We start from the raw sequence: 20919 nt of genomic DNA on the forward strand, positions 1-20919 counted from the left end.
AGTTCCGGTAAGGGTAAAAATAGTTCGATAATATTCCACGCTGGGGCGGACATATTGGGTCACGTGAAATAAAGGGGATGTAACTCAGTTAAAGCATCATGTATAAAAGACAAAATTTATTCAGAAAATAAACTTAATTTTTTTTTTAAATAAATATATATATATATATATATATATATATATATATATATATATATGATTAGTTTTTTTTTTGGAAAAAGAATTTCAGCAGAGTGCTCAATTAAAAGGAAAATCCAAATTGTAAGAGCGTATTTATATTTTGTGTACAGAAAGTTGTTAGTTGAGACAGATCATTGGTATCGTCGGTTTCAAGCCCGATAATAAGGCCCGTTTAAGGTATCCTGCAGAGAGCTTGGTAAGGATACCTTAAACGGGCCTTATTATCGGGCTTGAAACCGACGGTACCAATGATATTGGCTGAAGAGAGCTTGATAAGGATACCTTAAACGGGCCTTATTATCGGGCTTGAAACCGACGGTACCAATGATCTGTCTCAACTAACAACTTTCTGTACACAATATATATATATATATATATATATATATATATATATATATATATATATATAGTAATTTATAAAATATATATGGCGATTAAGCTACACTGAATATTCTGCGTTTCATCCAACTATAGGATTCGTCAGGCTTATGCGCGAATTCTGTCGTTGCTTCTTGTTTTTATATATGTTGAGGATTTCTAGCCGGCCAATCAGCTTTCTAGTATCATGTATATATATATTTATAAAGAAGTGAACCATCGCGTAAATTCAATCAACTAAAAAAATGGTAAACGGGGTGAGGAAAAGAAAAAAAAATATATATATATATATATATATATATATATATATATATATATATAATGGGGTAAGTTATATGTACAATTCAATAAAATAAATAAGTCGATTAAAAACAAGATCGTTAAAATACACCCGAAGCGCTTTTCGTTCAGACTAACATTTTCAAGGGTCATAAGTCTGGAACTTGCTACTAAGTCAGTTTCCTTTAGTTTCAACGATGTGATGTATCGCCAGTTCGACGGTATATCTATGGGATCTCCCCTTGGCCCAACTTTGGCCAATATTTTTGTGGGCTTTTTAGAACAGACGTTGTTTGACAAGTGCCCTAGACCAGCATTTTACATGCGTTATGTTGACGACACTTTTTCTTGTTTCGCAACGCATGATGAAGCTGTGTCCTTTTTCCACTTATTAAATAATTTACACCCTTCTCTCAAATTTACGATGGAGGTGGAAAAAGATAACTCCCTTCCTTTCCTTGATGTGTTAGTTTCTAAACGTGGGCTTTCCTTTATGACATCTATTAATAGAAAACCCACTTTCACTGGTCTTTATCTTAGTTGGGATTCTTTTGCACCCACAACCAGGAAACTAAATCTTATTAGAAACTTAACCCATCGGGCACTTGCTATTTGTTCCTCACCTTTTATTGATGTGGAAATTGAAAACATTAAAAGGATTTTTGTTATGAATGGATATCCACCTCCATTAGTTAATTTAGTTATTAATAAAAAATTCAATCCTTTTCTGAGCTACCAAAATACGGTCCATTTAGATTTCCGGTATACCTTAGGTTACCCTGGATTGGACCTGAAGGCCAACTTATTTGCGATAAGATTTCCTCTCTGGTGTCTTCTAATTTTGGTGCTCTATCGCTCCGTATTGCTTTTTCCACAAAAACCGCCTTTCCCTCATTTCGTAAGGATGTCTTGCCTATCTCTCAAACAAGTAATATTATTTATAAATTTCAATGTCGGTGTGGTGCCGTCTATATAGGAAAGACGACCCAGCGTCTTCCCCGTTTCATCCGAGATCATCAACCTACCACCAGAAAATCTCAACTGATAGAATCGTCCATCGGCTAACACTTGGTCGATAAAAACAAGTGCGGTCTTGTTATCTCTCCGGAGTGTTTTTCTGTTTTGTACCGAGGACGCACAAAGTTCTACCTGTCTGTCCTCGAAGCACTTGCCATCATTGCTACCCCCCCCTACTTTGTGCAAGCAGAGAAACCTCCGGCTTCAATTAGAATTATTTGGGTAGTCAGGTTTTTTGTTTTTTTTCTTAACCTCCTCTCCGCTCTTACTCCATACCACTACCAAATATTCTAAAAAATAATAATTTTCAGACTTATGACCCTTGAAAATGTTAGTCTTAACGAAAAGCGCTTCAGGTGTATTTTAACGATCTTGTTTTGAATCGACTTATTTATTTTATTGAATTGTACATATAACTTGCCCCATTATATATATATATATATATATATATATATATATATATATATATATATATATATATATTCTTTTCCTCACCCCGTTTTCCATTTTTTTAGCTGATTGAATTTACGCGATGGTTCACTTCTTTATAATTATTCTAAAATTTTGCCAATCGAATAAAGATACATATATATATATATATATATATATATATATATATATATATATGTGTGTGTGTGTGTGTGTGTGTGTGTATGTGTGTGTGTGTGTGTGTGTATATATACTGTTTGAATTTTTATTTTTATTTTTTTGGATAATGTGAAAGGATGGGGTCCGAGGATCCAGTTGGCGGTAAAACTGTGTTGCCTCATACAATGTGACCGGTGTGGAGGCTAAAAAAATTAACCATTTCAAACCATGTTAAAAATTCTAATACTTTCAACTGTTTTATTTTGAAAAAAAAAAATCCATTTCGGCCGACGTACATAATTAGGTGTATCAGAATTTGGGGGAATTTTTGACACTCAACACAAAACTGCGAATAAAATATAAAAAAAACTCGTAATTTTTCCTTTTAAAGTGGGTTGTTTATTGGAATATACTTTGTGGCGGTCGTCAGGCCTTTTTAGGAACTAACTTCCTCCACAAATAAATAAAAATAAAAAGAAGAAGACTTACATGCAAAACAAACGGAGGTTTATTCACAGAAACCAACCATTAACAAATAAAGTATAATTCTCTTTATAATGAGTTCAGAAGTCCTTTTTAAGTGTTCGTATAAAAAAAGGAGAATGTCTTTTTTTGTTGAACTGTTCATATGTTAAAACATGTTAAGAGAGGCAATAGGTAATGTTCGTCTGTGAAATTGTATGAAGCGTGCGGAGCGGTGAAAATGGAAGAGTGATAGTAGCACGCGTGGAACGTCCGAATGAGAATGCAGTTGAGAGAGAGATTTTTTCTATTTCATTCATTGTTTTCTTTTTTTCGATATTATAAAAAAAAATGAAAAAAAAATGAATCCTCGAGTGTTTTTCTTTTTAAAGACAGAAACTTATTAGTAAAATTTGACTATTTTTAAACTATGGGAACACATATTTCTTCACGGACGAGGTTAGACGACTAACGCGAACGTGTGGTTCTTACTTCCTTCTGTCCACCCGTAGTTCAAAACAACAATAAAAAAATAAATAAATAAATTAAAATAAATAAATAAATAAATAAAAATAAAAATACTTCCGGTTTTTAAATGAGAACGTAAAATGCTTACGTTAATGGCGCCTTTTTCAAATAGGCGTTTAAAAACAATTTATTTAAAAAATAAATGGAATTTAAAATATAAATATGGATAAATTCTTAACAATGAAGAAAGGAACTACACATTGATTAGTATTTTTATAGGTAAGTGTTTTTTAATTCATATCGATTTTTTATAATCGACGTCAGTAAAATTTCGTTGATATTCTTCAAATGTTTTTTAAAGAAAACCGATTTATATATATATATATATATATATATATATATATATATATATATATATATATATATATATATATATAATTTGCTATTAAACCTGTTATTATTTTTTTTTAAATCTGGTCTTTGCTCCTTTAATTGAAAAAAAAATTAGGGTTTGAATTACATTTTTCAACTAGTTATAAGCTTGGAAAGATAGGAGACCGATTAATTCAATATTTTTTCACGCATTCTTAAGGTCAGTTTATGACATGCCTAGTATATGAGTGCTACCTCTCTAGCGAAATACGCATCAGCTTCATGGATTTTTTTTTTTTTTTTTTTTTTTTTTTTGCCGGAGATTATAGTTATAGGTAATTATTAACAGGAAAATTGAAAGTCAAAATTAGCACTTGTAGCAATAAACAACCTTCAATAACTACAAGAAACCTTCTCTACCACCAATAGCAATGGCCAAGAACACATTGCCTGAAAGTACTTCTTTTAAACTCCTCGGCCTAACGTTTACAGGGAATATGAACTGGAATAGATACATTGAGAGCATTGCCAAGGATGCTGCAAGGAAGGTTGGCTCCCTCTACCGTGCTAGAAAACTACTTACGCCTGACAGTATCCTATACCTCTATAAGGCAACCATTCGCCCATGTATGGAGTACTGTTGTCACATCTGGGCTGGTGCATCTGCTGCTTGTCTCTCGCTCCTGGACAGGGTTCAAAAGAGAGTCGCCAACCTGATAGGTCCTGAAGTGTCATCTAGGCTTCAGCCTCTGCCCCATCGACGAGATGTTGCACCCCTCTGCCTGTTCTACAAATACTTTAATGGTGAATGCTCTGAAAAACTGCAAACACTTGTACCTCCCCGATGTAACTACCCCCGACAAACCCGACAAGCTACTAAGTCTCATTCCTTTACAGTAGAGATCCCTAGGTGCAAGAAAGCCTTTTACTCCAATAGTTTCTTCCCCAGAACTGCGGGTCTTTGGAACTCCCTTCCGGGATTCTGCTTTCCCAACTGCAATGATATGCAGAAGTTCAAGTGTAATGTTAACAAACATCTTTCTACTCTTCTCCCTTCATAATGACCCCGCTAATTAAGTCCCTAATAGTAGCCCTCTGCTTCAAAGTGGCACTGTGCCTTGTTTGGGGTGAAAATTGAATAGTAAAAAAATAAAATGTACCTACCTCTCTTGGAATGTCGTCAATCGAAACACAGTGAAATGTTATTTGGTGTTAGTGCACTTATTACTCCGCGCTATTTTTAAATAGTATTTTCAAATTTAATTAAAGTTTTACGGTGCCTGTTTTCTTTTTTAAGTTGTTAGGTGAAAGTACAGAATAGGTACACAACACCCTCCCGTCCCCAAGTTAAAAATAAATATACAAGAGAATACAAAAAAAAAAGAAGAGAATACGTAAAGTTCAAGCGAACTTGAAAGTGTTATTTTTTTTATTTTTAAATAAAAAAATAACACAGCTATCGTAAAACTTTAACTAAACTTGAAAATAATATTTAAAAATAGTGCGGATCAATAATTACCTATAACAATAAACTCCAGAAAAAATACCCCCCCCCAAAAAAAACAAACAAACAAATAGATAAATTCATAATAACAAAATAAAGCGCAAAGTTCAAACCAAAATAAATAAAAAATAATAAATAATTAAATAAATAATATTTATTTATTTATTTATTTATTTTGGTTTGAACTTTGCGCATTATTTTGTTATTATGAGTTTATCTATTTGGTTTCTTTTTTTTGGGGGGGGGGTATTTTTTTCCGGAAATTAGTAGTTATCGAGATATAAAAAGTTGTATTATGCATTATATTCTTTGGCGGCCATCTTTTTTACGCGCGGCGCACGCCATAAACAAATCTACTCATCTATGACTGACATTGCACGCGTGTAAAAAAGATGGCCGCCAAAGAATACAATGCATAATACAACTTTTTATATCTCGATAACTAATTATTTCTGAAAAATTTTCAATGCGATTTTCGTATTCAGCATAGTCGAAAACCCATAAAAGGTGTCATTTAAAAGAAAATTATGGAGGTGGACCTAATCTAAAAAAAAAATACCAAAAAAATAAGAAATAAATAATTAAAAAAAAAAACTAGATCACACGCAAAAATTCTTTCCTTTTAAAAATAATAACGGCTCCCTAAGTCGAACTGCGTACAACATCGGAGCCGATGCGTATTACGCTAGAAGGGTAGCACGCGTGTATGTCAGCTTCTATTTCTTTTAAGTGTTTAATTTTTTGTAAAAAAAAAAAATAATTGTTTGAAAGTGTTGTATTTTAAAAAAATTATAATTTTTGAACCGTTGAATTTTTTTTAAATTCTAATTGTCGATTGGACACTAAGCTACCAGATTATAAAAAAATGAAAAGAAAACCAATAGTTAAAGATTTCACATAGAACGTCGTTCTAATAAATCGGAATTTAGGAAAACTCGTCCCGGGAAAACTCGTCCCGGGAAAACTCGTCTCCGGAAAACTCGACTCCGGAAAACTCGACTCCGGAAAACTCGACTCCGGAAAACTCGTCCCCTTTCGCTAGGTAGGAAAACTGGTCCCGTATTGAATAAATATCGATTGAAAACACATTTTATGATCGTTCTTAAAGGAGATATTGGTTTTTAAAATAGACTATATAGCACCCCATAATATTTTTAAAAAATATTTTTACTTGTTTAATGTTTTTTGTTTTTTATTCAAATAAAATCGATTTTCTAAGTGTCCGTTTTCTACCTAACTGGCTAAATTCTTAGTGGTTTCACTTATTTTAAAGCGTTTATTATGTTCATACAAAGTTAATTACAATTTTTTTTGTTCTTATTTTAACGATGTTTTTTGGAGTCATAAAAACAATAATAAAAAACAAAGATATCTCACTGCTGATGCTATTCTCTATCTATATAAGAGCCAGGTACGTCCAAGGATGGAATACTGTTGCCACATCTGGGCAGGAGCTGCTAGAAAGGACTTGTCCTGCCTTGATAGAGTTCAAAATAGACTTCGTAGCCTCGTAGGAGATGTCCTTTTCTCCTCCTTACAACCTCTATCTCACAGAAGAGATGTTGCGAGTTTGTCTCTGATGTATCGTTATTTTCATGGAAAGTGTTCAACTGAGCTTCAATCTATGGTCCCCCCTCGCCAAACTTTCACAAGAAACACTCGTCTAGCTGTAAACACTATCAATAATTTCCCCCACTCTTTATCTGTGCCTAAACCTAAACATAGATTCCATGAACAAAGCTTCTTTCTTAGAACTGCACGCCTGTGGAATTGTCTTCCGTTTTCCTGCTTTCCAGCTGACTACAATATGGTTGTGTTCAAGTCTAAGGTAAATAAGTTCTTGATGAGCCGTTCCATATAAGTTATTAAATTTACCAAATTTTCATTACTAATGATTACTATATTGACCAACTTCTACTGTACACTCTTTAACCCTTATCCTTGAGTGGCCTCTGGGCCTTGATAATGTGGTGATGCCTTTGTAAAAAAAAAAAAAAAAAAAAAAAAAAAAAAAAAAAAAAAAAAATTAAAAAAACGGGAAGCGATTCGATTCTTCGTTACTTTTTTGTTTTGTTTTTTTAATTATGATAGTTTTTTTGTTGTTATGTTTTTGTTTTCTCTCATACCAAATGCACTCATGCGTTATTTAAAATTATAGTTTTATTAATTATCAACATTTATTGTCGTCCTGTCAAATTTTGCAAAAATTAACTAATAAATTAAAAGCGAAATATTTTTTGGCGCGAGAGATGCGATGTGTTAACAATCTCTGTTAACTAATATATAAATTTATTTAGTGATTACTTTTTCTCTTAATGATTGATTTTAGAATTTTGAAGTAAAAATTAAAAATGAGTTAACAGAGATTGTTAGCACATGGGTGGCATCTCTCGCGCCAAAAAAATATTTTACGTCTTGTTCTGTTTTGTTTTTGTTTTACGGCATATCAATCCTTTTTCGTGTTATTTAATGCTGAATCGAGTAATTTTGTAACATTTATACAGCTTAGCTTCACGTTGTTTACATAGTTATTACTTATGTTTTGTCTGTTTTATTTTGCTTCTTTTACAGGCATTCATCATCTTCTAATGCCCACCGACAGGGCATACATATTTAAATGGTGCCCGGAAAACTCGTCCCGGGAAAACTCGTCCCGGGAAAACTCGTCTCGGGAAAACTCGTCTCCGGAAAACTCGTCTCCGGAAAACTCGATCCCGGAAAACTCGTCCCCTTTCACTAGGTAGGAAAACTGGTCCCTTATTGAATAAATATCGAGTGAAAACACATTTTATGATCGTTCTTGAAGGAGATATTGTTTTTTTTTTAAATAGACTATAGCAGTAGCACCCCATAATATTTTTTTAAATATGTTTACTTGTTTAATTTTTTTTTTTTAATAAAATCGATTTTCTAAGTGTCCGTTTTCTACCTAACTGGCTAAGTTCTTAGTGGTTTCACTTATTTTAAAGCGTTTATTATGTTCATACAAAGTTAATTACAAAAAATTTTTTGTTCTTATTTTACCGATGTTTTTTGGAGTCATAAAAACAATAATAAAAAAACAAAACAAAAAAATTAAAAAACATGGAGCGATTCGATTCTTCGTTACTTTTTCTTGGTTTTTTAATTATGATAGTTTTTTTTTGTTATGTTTTTGTTTTCTCTCATACCAAATGCACTCATGCGTTATTTAAAATTATAATTTTATCAATTATCAACATTTATTGTCGTCCTGTCAAATTTTGCACAAATTAACTAATAAATTAAAAGCGAAATTTTTTTGGCGCGAGAGATGCGATGTGCTAACAATCTCTCGTTAACTCATTTTTAATTTTTTTAATTTTTACTTCAAAATTCTAAAATCAATCATTCAGAGAAAAAGTAATCACTAAATAAATTTATTAATCAATTTTATTGAAAACTCCGCTATCGTTTATCGAGAATCTTTTTAATTTCATTTTTTGTTGGTTGTTTTTCGGAGGGAGATATAGTTTTTACCCCCCCCCTCTAAATTATATTTAAAAAAAATATTAAAATTTATTATTTTCTTTTTATAACAAAATCTCCCTCAGTAATTTCTTTAATTTTCTATTTTTTAGTGATTATCAAGACCCCTAAGATGTGATTTACCGGGCATTATTTCTCGTTCTCACGTAACACTCGACATGTTTTTTGTTGTTTGTTGTCTGTGTGTTTTTTTTTTCTTTACCGAATAAACGATTCCAAATAAATTAAACAACAAACAACATAGTCGGCGAGGTAGAAAAATCGATTTTACCCTTTTATAAACAACAGTATATAAGTAAATTCTTTTTATATTAATTTAAAAAAAAATATGCGATCTCGTTTATGAACATAATAAACTTTATTATGTTCATAAACGAGACCGCATATTTTTTATTAAATAAACGCTTTAAAATAAGCGAAACCACTAAGAACTTAGCCAGTTAGGTAGAAAACGGACACTTAGAAAATCGATTTTATTTAAAAAAAAAAAAAAAAAAACATTAAACAAGTAAAAATATTTTTAAAAAATATTATGGGGGAGGGCTATAGTTTATTTTATAAAACAATATCTCCTTCAAGAACGATCATAAAATGTGTTTTTAATCGATATTTATTCAATAAGGGACCAGTTGTCCTACCTAGTGAAAGGGGACGAGTTTTCTGGAGACGAGTTTTCCGGAGACGAGTTTTCCGGAGACGAGTTTTCCTGAGACGAGTTTTCCCGGGACGAGTTTTCCTAAATTCTAATTAAATACTATAAAAAATGGACACAAGAATTTTTTTTAATATTTGTTTCATTACTTACGATTTAATTTAAAGAAATATTTGGGTTTGTATTGCTGTACACATAGATTCGAAAAAGTTGTCAAAAAACAAATATATAACAAATAAATGTTATCAAAAGCAAGATAAGTTACTTTTCTACCCAACTGGATATATTTTTCGTGTTTTTATTCAATGTAACATGTTTATTCAGCTCGAAAACCATACAGTGTTTACCGATGTATTGGAACATTCAAGATGGAGTCTGATTCTCTCTTTAACACGGTAAGTTTGGGAAAAGATGTTATAAATAAAAAACCCGGATAAAATACTGTTAAAAACTCGCTCAATACATGTTACTGTGACATAGGTTGACATATATTCGGCGGGTTTTTAATAGTATTTTGTATAGTTTTTTTATTTATAACACCTTTTTCCAAACTTACGGTGTTAAAGAGGGTGTGAGACGCCATCTTGAATTTTCGAATACATCGGTAAACACTGTATGTTTTTCGAGCTGAATAAACATGTTACATTGAATAAAAACACGAAAATATATCCAGTTAGGTAGAAAAGTAACTTATCTTGCCTTTGATAACATTTATTTGTTATATATTTGTTTTTTGACAACTTTTTCGAATCTATGTGTACTGTAATACAAACCCAAATATTTGTTTCCTATTTAAAGATTTTCAGTATATTTTATTTAACTAAAGAATTTTTCCATTATTTTTATTACATTGTTAGGTGAAGTTTCAGAATAGTTAAAACCATATTAAATCATATCAAGAATGGCTTTCAGCATGATTCTTACAATAGCGGTATCAAAGATTTTTTTCCTTATTTTAAAACAAATTATTTAAAAAAAGATACAAGACCATTAAATTTTTTTTCATTAAATCGCTATTTAGGTGAAGGTCCAAAATAGGAATTTAGGAAAACTGGTCCCTTATTGAATAAATATCGATTGAAAACACATTTTATGATCGTTCTTGAAGGAGATATTGTTTTTTAAAATAGACTATAGCCCCCCCCCCCATAATATTTTTTAAAAATATTTTTACTTGTTTAATGTTTTTTTTTTTTTTTTTTTTTAAATAAAATCGATTTTCTAAGTGTCCGTTTTCTATCTAACTGGCTAAGTTCTTAGTGGCTTCACTTATTTTAAAGCGTTTATTATGTTCATAAACGAGACCGCATATTTTTTTTTATATTAATATAAAAAGAATTTAGTTATTTACTTTTGTTTATAAAGGGGTAAAATCGATTTTTCTACCTCGCCGACTGTTGTTTGTTGTTTAATTTATTTGGAATCGTTTGTTCGGTAAAAAAAAAAAAAACCCACAGAAAATAAACAAAAAACACGTTGAGTGTTACGTGAGATCGAGAAATAATGTCCGGTATGGTGCCGGGAAGACTCGTCCCGGGAAAACTCGTCTCGGGAAAACTCGTCTCCGGAAAACTCGTCTCTGGAAAACTCGTCCCCTTTCGCTAGGTAGGAAAACTGGTCCCTTATTGAATAAATATCGATTGAAAACACATTTTATGATCGTTCTTGAAGGAGATATTGTTTTTTAAAATAAACTATAGCCCCCCCCATAATATTTTTTTTTAAATATTTTTACTTGTTTAATGTTTTTTTTGTATTTTTAATAAAAGCGTGTATTATGTTCATAAACGAGACCGCATATTTTTTTTATATTAATATAAAAAGAATTTACTTATATACTGTTGTTTATAAAAGGGTAAAATCGATTTTTCTACCTCGCCGACTATGTTGTTTATTTAATTTATTTGGAATCGTTTATTTGGTAAAGAAAAAAAAACAAAACAAACAAAAAACATGTCGGTCGAGTGTTACGGGAGAACGAGAAATAATGCCCAGTATATCACATCTTAGGGGGTCTTGATAATCGCTAAAAAATAGAAAATTAAAGAAATTACTGAGGGAGATTTGGTTTTAAAAAGAAAATAATAAATTTTAATATTTTTTTAAATATAATTTAGAGAGAGAGAGGGGGGGATAAAACCTATATCTCCCTTCGAAAAGCAACCAACAAAAAATGATAAACGATAGCGGAGTTTTCAATAAAATTGATTAATAAATTTATTTAGTGATTACTTTTTCTCTGAATGATTGATTTTAGAATTTTGAAGTAAAAATTAAAAAAATTAAAAATGAGTTAACGAGAGATTGTTAGCACATGGCATCTCTCGCGCCAAAAAAATATTTCGCTTTTAATTTATTAGTTAATTTGTGCAAAATTTGACAGGACGACAATAAATGTTGATAATTGATAAAATCATAATTTTAAATAACGCATGAGTGCATTTGGTATGACAGAAAACAAAAAAGTAACAACAAAAAACTATCATAATTAAAAAACAAAACCAAAAGCGTAACGAAGAATCGAATCGCTCCCTGTTTTTTAATTTTGGGGTTTTGTCTTTTTTATTATTGTTTTTATGACTCCAAAAAACATCGTTAACATAAGAACAAAAAAATTTGTAATTAACTTTGTATGAACATAATAAACGCTTTAAAATAAGTTAAACCACTAAGAACTTAGCCAGTTAGGTAGAAAACGGACACTTAGAAAATCGATTTTATTTAAAAAAAAAAAAAAAAAAAAAAAACATTAAACAAGTAAAAATATTTTTTAAAAAATATTATGGGGGGCTATAGTTTATTTTAAAAAACAATTTCTCCTTCAAGAACGATTATAAAATGTGTTTTTAATCGATATTTATTCAATAAGGGACTAGTTTTCCTACCTAGCGAAAGGGGACGAGTTTTCCCGAGACGAGTTTTCCCGGAACGAGTTTTCCTAAATTCGTCCGGTATATCACATCTTCTTGATAATCGCTAAAAAATAGAAAATTAAAGAAATTACTGAGGGAGATTTGGTTTTAAAAAGAAAATAATAAATTTTAATATAAAAAAAACTATATCTCCCTCCGAAAAACAACCAACAAAAAATGAAATTAAAAAGATTCTTGATAAACGATAGCGGAGTTTTCAATAAAATTGATTAATAAATTTATTTAGTGATTACTTTTTCTCTTAATGATTGATTTTAGAATTTCGAAGTAAAAATTAAAAAAAATTAAAAATTAGTTAACGAGAGATTGTTAGCACATGGCATCTCTCGCGCCAAAAAATATTTCGCTTTTAATTTATTAGTTAATTTTATTATTAGTATTTTAATTTATTAGTTAATTTTTACAAAATTTGACAGGACGACAATAAATGTTAATACTTGATAAAATTATAATTTTAAATAACGCATGAGTGCATTTGGTATGAGAGAAAACAAAAACATAACAAAAAAAAAAAAAACTATCATAATTAAAATCCAAAACAAAAAGTAACGAAGAATCGAATCGCTCCGTTTTTTAATTTTTTGGTTTTGCTTTTTATTGTTTTTATGACTCCAAAAAACATCGTTAAAATAAGAACAAAAAAAAAATTTGTAATTAACTTTGTATGAACATAATAAACGCTTTAAAATAAGTGAAACCACTAAGAACTTAGCCAGTTAGGTAGAAAACGGACACTTAGAAAATCGATTTTATTTAAAAAAAAAAAAAAAAAAAACATTAAACAAGTAAAAATATGTTTTTTTAATATTATGGGGGTGCTATAGTCTATTTTAAAAAAACAATATCTCCTTCAAGAATGATCATAAAATGTGTTTTCAATTGATATTTATTCAATAAGGGACCAGTTTTCCTACCTAGCGAAAGGGGACGAGTTTTCCGGGGTCGAGTTTTCCGGAGACGAGTTTTCCGGAAACGAGTTTTCCCGAGACGAGTTTTCCCGAGACGAGTTTTCCCGGGACGAGTTTTCCGGGCACCCCAAAATAGTTAACCCTTCTCCCCATAACCGTTTTTTTTTTTATGCAGTAAAATACTTTGTTTCAATAATTATGGTTTAAATAAATATTTATTCCTTATTAAAAGATTTACAGAATATTTTATTTAACTGAAGAAATATTTATTGTTCATACATATATTTTCCCTTATTTTTTTACATTGTTAAGTGTAGTTTCAGAATAGTTAACCCCCCTCCCCATATTAAGAATGGCTTTCAGCATGATTCTTACAATAGTGCTATCAAAGTTTATTGAGAGCTGCTCAATATTCTGGCTTAATGGATCATTTAGCAAGGAATGAAGATGGTTATTCTGGTGTACCAGTTATTCTACCATCTACATTTACAGGAAGTCCTAGGAATCTACAACAGCTTCATCAAGATGCAATGGCAGTTTTCTGTGACCTATTCATTACTCACACGTGTAATCCAAAATGTCCTGAAACATTAAATAACTTGGGGTCATCAGAACTTTCACAAAATCGATGTCAACAATGTCACAGTTTTTTTTTAAATTCACAATCTGACTCCCAAGAACCTGCTGACTGACCACTATTCTCACTCCAAGCAGCTGATCGACGTCCCTGTCACCGTCTCAATCATCACCAGCACTTCCTGACAATATCAACAGCATCAGTTACGATCGCATTGACCTTCAATAAAAGTTTAAACTAAAGTTCTTTGTTCTACTTGCTTCCATACGTTCATTTTTGTAATATAACAATAAGGAATTTCTTACTGATGTATTTTAAAAGATTTTAACTACCGTGGAATTTCCACGGGTCCTGCTAATTATTATTATTATTATTATTTATTTTATTTCTTATTTTATTTTTTATTTTATTTATTTATTTATTTTATTTTTTTATTTTATTTATTTTTATTTTATTTTTTATTTTTATTTTATTTATTTATTAATTTTATTTCATTCATTTTCTTATTTTTATTTTATTTATTTTTATTTTATTTATTTTTATTTTATTCATTTATTTATTTTTACTTTATTTATTTTATTTATTTATTTATGTACTTGTACAGTTTAATCAAGACATTAAAAAATGAAAATATTGAAAAAAAAGTTTAAATTGCACGTATCCGTTATGGGACAAAGTTCTCCGAGAAAAAAATTCACTTAATTTCATCAATTTTTTTTTTTTTTTTTTTTTTACAGCGAGAAAAACAATTTGTTATGATACCGAGCAAAAGGTTGGATTTTTTAGGAAGAAAAGCTAGTTATTAAAGATGGGAAGGGAGTGTCGGCGCTTTACATTGAATTATCTCCCCGTGGCGTGTTCAAAAACTTCCGTAATGGCTGACTTCAACGAACGCGCTCTCATAAAAACGTTTTCTCGCTGTAAAAAAAAAAAATTTTTTTTAAAACCTATTCGATCAAATTAAATGACATTTTTCGGAGATCTTCAGTCTAAAACAGATACGTACAATATAACCCTTTTTTTTTCGATATTGGTATTTTTTTAGATTAGTTTTTTTTTTTTTTTTACGCGCGTGCAGTGTCAAGTCATAGATGAGTAAATTTGTGTATGTCGCGCGCACGCGCGTAAAAAAGATGGCCGCCAAAGAATATAATGCATAATACAACTTTTTATATCTCAATAACTACTTATTTCTGCAAAATATCAATGCGATTTTCGTATTCAGCATAGTCGAAAGCCTATAGAAGTCGTCATTTACAAGAAAATTGTGGAGGTGGACCTGATCTGAAAATTTACCATTTCATTTTTTTTTTAATGTCTTGATTAAACTGTACAAGTACCTTTGCTTTTTGTTTTTTTTAAATTTATTTGCGATTTGGGAAAAGTTCGGTTTGCCCTCTTCCCCCCCCCCCCCTCCTCCCGTCATTATTTTTTGGCGGACGTACACGAGTGATGACAACCACTGCCACCCCCGGTTTCCGATATTGCGCAGCGCATTCCAGAAATCGTGGATTTTTTTTTTTTTTTTTTTTTTCGCCTGAGATTATAGTTATTGGTAATCATTAACAGGAAAATTGATGCAAAAATGGATGGTCACGTTCAATGCCGCCAAGACTAAACTAATTTCCTTCAATAAATACAAGAAACCTTCTCTACCACCAATAGCAATGGCCAACGACACTTTATCTGAGAGTACATCTTTCAAACTCCTTGGCCTAACGTTCACAGGAAACATGAGTTGGAACAATTACATTGAAAGCATTGCCAGGGCCGCTGCAAAGAAGGTAGGCTCTCTCTACCGTGCTAGAAAATTACTAACACCCGAAAGTATCCTGCACCTCTATAAGGCAACCATTCGCCCATGTATGGAGTATTGCTGTCATATTTGGGCTGGTGCATCTGCTACTAGTCTCTCGCTCCTAGACAAGGTTCAAAAGAGAGTCGCCAATCTGATAGGCCCTGAACTGTCATCTAAGCTTCAGCCTCTGTCCGATCGACGAAACGTTGCATCCCTCTACAAGTATTTTAATGGAGAATGCTCTGACGAACTGCAAGCACTTGTGCCCCCACGACGTAAACATCCTCGACAAACCCGACAGGAAGCTACATCTCACCCCCACAGAGTAGAGATCCCTAGATGTAAAAGATCTTTCTACTCCAGTAGTTTCTTTCCCAGAACCACTAGACTTTGGAATTCCATTCCGGGTCCCTGCTTCCCCAACTGTACTGACGTGCAGAAGTTCAAGTGTAACGGTTGATCCAAAACATGAATCGTGCAAATGGAAAACGCAGCCTTGAAGGCAAACTTTGACAAACAATCACAATTTGTTTGTATTTAATTTTTTGTTGATATAATGTTGTTATAAAAATAGGCAAACTTTGAGAAACAATCTTAGGTTGTTTTTAGTTAAAACAGTGTTTATAAAAAGTATTTTATTCAGAACAAACAAGTGGTCGACTAGGTGTATCAGAATTTTAGGCGGAATTTTTTGACACCCCCAACAAAAAACTGCGAATAAAATATATAAAACTCGTAATTTCTGTTTTTAAAGTGGGTTGTCAATTTTCTTTATGAAATATACTTCCAAAATAAACTATTACAGTCGTTTAAAACATAATAGAAGTATTATTTTTTATTTTTTAAAAACAATGTTTACAAAATGTCTACGCACGTTCGTAGACATTTTGTAAACATTTAAAAAACAAACAAACTGTGATTGTTTCTCAACAAAAAATTAAATGACCGTTCTAAATAAACTATTTATTATTATGATATTGAAAAACTGTTTTTGTACTTAATTATTATGCTTGTTTGTCAAAGTTTGCTTTAAATTTGCGTTTTCCGGTTTCGTAATACGGCGATTCATGTTTTGGATCAACCGGATCACGTGACTCTTCTGGCGGCCATGTTGTAAGCCCTAACAGTATTTTTGGAGATTACCCAGTGTTTACCGATGTATTGGAAAATTCAAGATGGCGTCTGATTCTCTCTTTAACACGGTAAGTTTGGAAAAAGGTGTTATAAATAAAAAATTATACAAAATACTATTAAAAACCCGCCGAACATATGTCAACCTATGTCACGGTAACATATATTGAGCGAGTTTTTAGCAGTATTTTGTCCGTTTTTTATTTATAACACCTTTTCCCAAACTTACCGTGTTAAAGAGAGAATCAGACGCCATCTTGAATTTTCCAATACATCGTTACATTGAATAAAAACACGAAAAATATATCCAGTTTGGTAGAAAAGTAACTTATCTAGCCTTTGATAACATTTATTTGTTATATATTTGTTTTTTGACAACTTTTTCGAATCTATGTGTACAGTAACACAAACCCAAGATATCTAGCAAAAAAGTAAAAAAAAAAAAAACATATGTCGTAGGCCCGACGCACGCGCATCGAATCTACTCCCAACGCGCACACGTGGATGTATAAACAGTTTCAGCTGTGCATACATTTTCCTTTTCCCACCCACGCAAATTCGGTAGTTCTTAAACGAAATTTCAGTTGTTCGTGCGGACGTCATTTAAGGCATCTTACGTCATAAGAATGTTATTCTTTTCATCCAATCGGATTACAGGGAAAACAAAATTTAAATAAATGTTTTTATTTTTCTGAATGCCTCCCTGGAGCCGGTCGGACATGTATAAAAAGGCATTTTTCGCCCACATCGGGGTCGATGGCGTAAACATCAACATCGACCCGTCCGCGTTTGGACGTTAAACACGCGCGTGCCACGACATTTAATTCCTCCACGTGGACACGGACTTGCAACCCTAATGAACTTTTCATTCCCCCCCCCCCTTTTTTATCTCTCCGCTAAGTAAGCGGTGGACTTTTAATTCTTCGTAAAAAGACTGATTATTTCTAACCAAGAACTCTTACTTGTCCCCTTTAGAACATTCAATTAATTCAGTCGAAGGATTTTTCTTGATTATTTCAATACATAAAAAAACATTCAATTAATTCAGTCGAACGACTTTTCTTTATTATTTCAATATATAAAAAAAATTCAATTAATTCAGTCGAAGGATTTTTCTTGATTATTTCAATATATAAAAAAACATTCAATTAATTCAGTCGAAGGATTTTTCTTGATTATTTCAATACATTAAAAAAAAAACATTCAATTAATTCAGTCGAAGGACTTTTCTTGATTATTTCAATATATAAAAAAAAACATTCAATTAATTCAGTCGAGGGACTTTTCTTGATTATTTCAATACATAAAAAAACATTCAATTAATTCAGTCGAAGGATTTTTCTTGATTATTTCAATACATTAAAAAAAATTCAATTAATTCAGTCGAAGGACTTTTCTTGATTATTTCAATACATAAAAAAAAAAACATTCAATTAATTCAGTCGAAGGACTTTTCTTGATTATTTCAATACATAAAAAAAAAAATTCAATTAATTCAGTCGAAGGACTTTTCTTGATTATTTCAATACATAAAAAAAAAATTCAATTAATTCAGTCGAAGGACTTTTCTTGATTATTTCAATACATAAAAAAACATTCAATTAATTCAGTCGAACGACTTTTCTTGATTATTTCAATACATAAAAAAAACATTCAATTAATTCAGTCGAAGGACTTTTCTTGATTATTTCAATATATAAAAAAAAACATTCAATTAATTCAGTCGAGGGACTTTTCTTGATTATTTCAATACATAAAAAAACATTCAATTAATTCAGTCGAAGGACTTTTCTTGATTATTTCAATATATAAAAAAAAACATTCAATTAATTCAGTCGAGGGACTTTTCTTGATTATTTCAATATAGAAAAAAAAACATTCAATTAATTCAGTCGAAGGACTTTTCTTGATTATTTCAATACATAAAAAAAACATTCAATTAATTCAGTCGAGGGACTTTTCTTGATTATTTCAATACATAAAAAAACATTCAATTAATTCAGTCGAAGGACTTTTCTTGATTATTTCAATATATAAAAAAAAACATTCAATTAATTCAGTCGAAGGACTTTTCTTGATTATTTCAATATATAAAAAAACATTCAATTAATTCAGTCGAAGGACTTTTCTTGATTATTTCAATATATAAAAAAACATTCAATTAATTCAGTCGAAGGACTTTTCTTGATTATTTCAATACATATAAAAAAACATTCAATTAATTCAGTCGAAGGACTTTTCTTGATTATTTCAATACATATAAAAAAACATTCAATTAATTCAGTCGAAGGACTTTTCTTGATTATTTCAATATATAAAAAAACATTCAATTAATTCAGTCGAAGGACTTTTCTTGATTATTTCAATATATAAAAAAACATTCAATTAATTCAGTCGAAGGACTTTTCTTGATTATTTCAATACATATAAAAAAACATTCAATTAATTCAGTCGAGGGACTTTTCTTGATTATTTCAATATATAAAAAAAAAATTCAATTAATTCAGTCGAAGGACTTTTCTTGATTATTTCAATATATAAAAAAACATTCAATTAATTCAGTCGAAGGACTTTTCTTGATTATTTCAATATATAAAAAAAACATTCAATTAATTCAGTCGAAGGACTTTTCCTGATTATTTCAATACATAAAAAAAAACATTCAATTAATTCAGTCGAGGGACTTTTCTTGATTATTTCAATACATAAAAAAACATTCAATTAATTCAGTCGAAGGACTTTTCTTGATTATTTCAATACATAAAAAAAAACATTCAATTAATTCAGTCGAAGGACTTTTCTTGATTATTTCAATACATAAAAAAAAAAATTCAATTAATTCAGTCGAAGGACTTTTCTTGATTATTTCAATACATAAAAAAAAAACATTCAATTAATTCAGTCGAAGGACTTTTCTTGATTATTTCAATACATAAAAAAAAACATTCAATTAATTCAGTCGAAGGACTTTTCTTGATTATTTCAATACATAAAAAAAACATTCAATTAATTCAGTCGAGGGACTTTTCTTGATTATTTCAATACATAAAAAAAAAACATTCAATTAATTCAGTCGAGGGACTTTTCTTGATTATTTCAATACATAAAAAAAAACATTCAATTAATTCAGTCGAAGGACTTTTCTTGATTATTTCAATACATAAAAAAACATTCAATTAATTCAGTCGAAGGACTTTTCTTGATTATTTCAATACATAAAAAAAAACATTCAATTAATTCAGTCGAAGGACTTTTCTTGATTATTTCAATACATAAAAAAAAAACATTCAATTAATTCAGTCGAACGACTTTTCCTGATTATTTCAATACATAAAAAAACATTCAATTAATTCAGTCGAAGGACTTTTCTTGATTATTTCAATACATAAAAAAAATACATTCAATTAATTCAGTCGAAGGACTTTTCCTGATTATTTCAATACATAAAAAAACATTCAATTAATTCAGTCGAAGGACTTTTCTTGATTATTTCAATACATAAAAAAAACATTCAATTAATTCAGTCGAAGGACTTTTCCTGATTATTTCAATACATAAAAAAAAACATTCAATTAATTCAGTCGAGGGACTTTTCTTGATTATTTCAATACATAAAAAAACATTCAATTAATTCAGTCGAAGGACTTTTCTTGATTATTTCAATACATAAAAAAAAACATTCAATTAATTCAGTCGAAGGACTTTTCTTGATTATTTCAATACATAAAAAAAAAAATTCAATTAATTCAGTCGAAGGACTTTTCTTGATTATTTCAATACATAAAAAAAAACATTCAATTAATTCAGTCGAAGGACTTTTCTTGATTATTTCAATACATAAAAAAAACATTCAATTAATTCAGTCGAAGGACTTTTCTTGATTATTTCAATACATAAAAAAAACATTCAATTAATTCAGTCGAAGGACTTTTCCTGATTATTTCAATACATAAAAAAACATTCAATTAATTCAGTCGAAGGACTTTTCTTGATTATTTCAATACATAAAAAAAACATTCAATTAATTCAGTCGAAGGACTTTTCCTGATTATTTCAATACATAAAAAAACATTCAATTAATTCAGTCGAAGGACTTTTCTTGATTATTTCAATACATAAAAAAAATACATTCAAGTAATTCAGTCGAAGGACTTTTCTACTTCAT

Source organism: Euprymna scolopes, chromosome 46, assembly GCF_053919585.1.
Source record: "Euprymna scolopes isolate OS-2025 chromosome 46, ASM5391958v1, whole genome shotgun sequence".
Lineage (NCBI taxonomy): Eukaryota > Metazoa > Mollusca > Cephalopoda > Sepiida > Sepiolidae > Euprymna > Euprymna scolopes.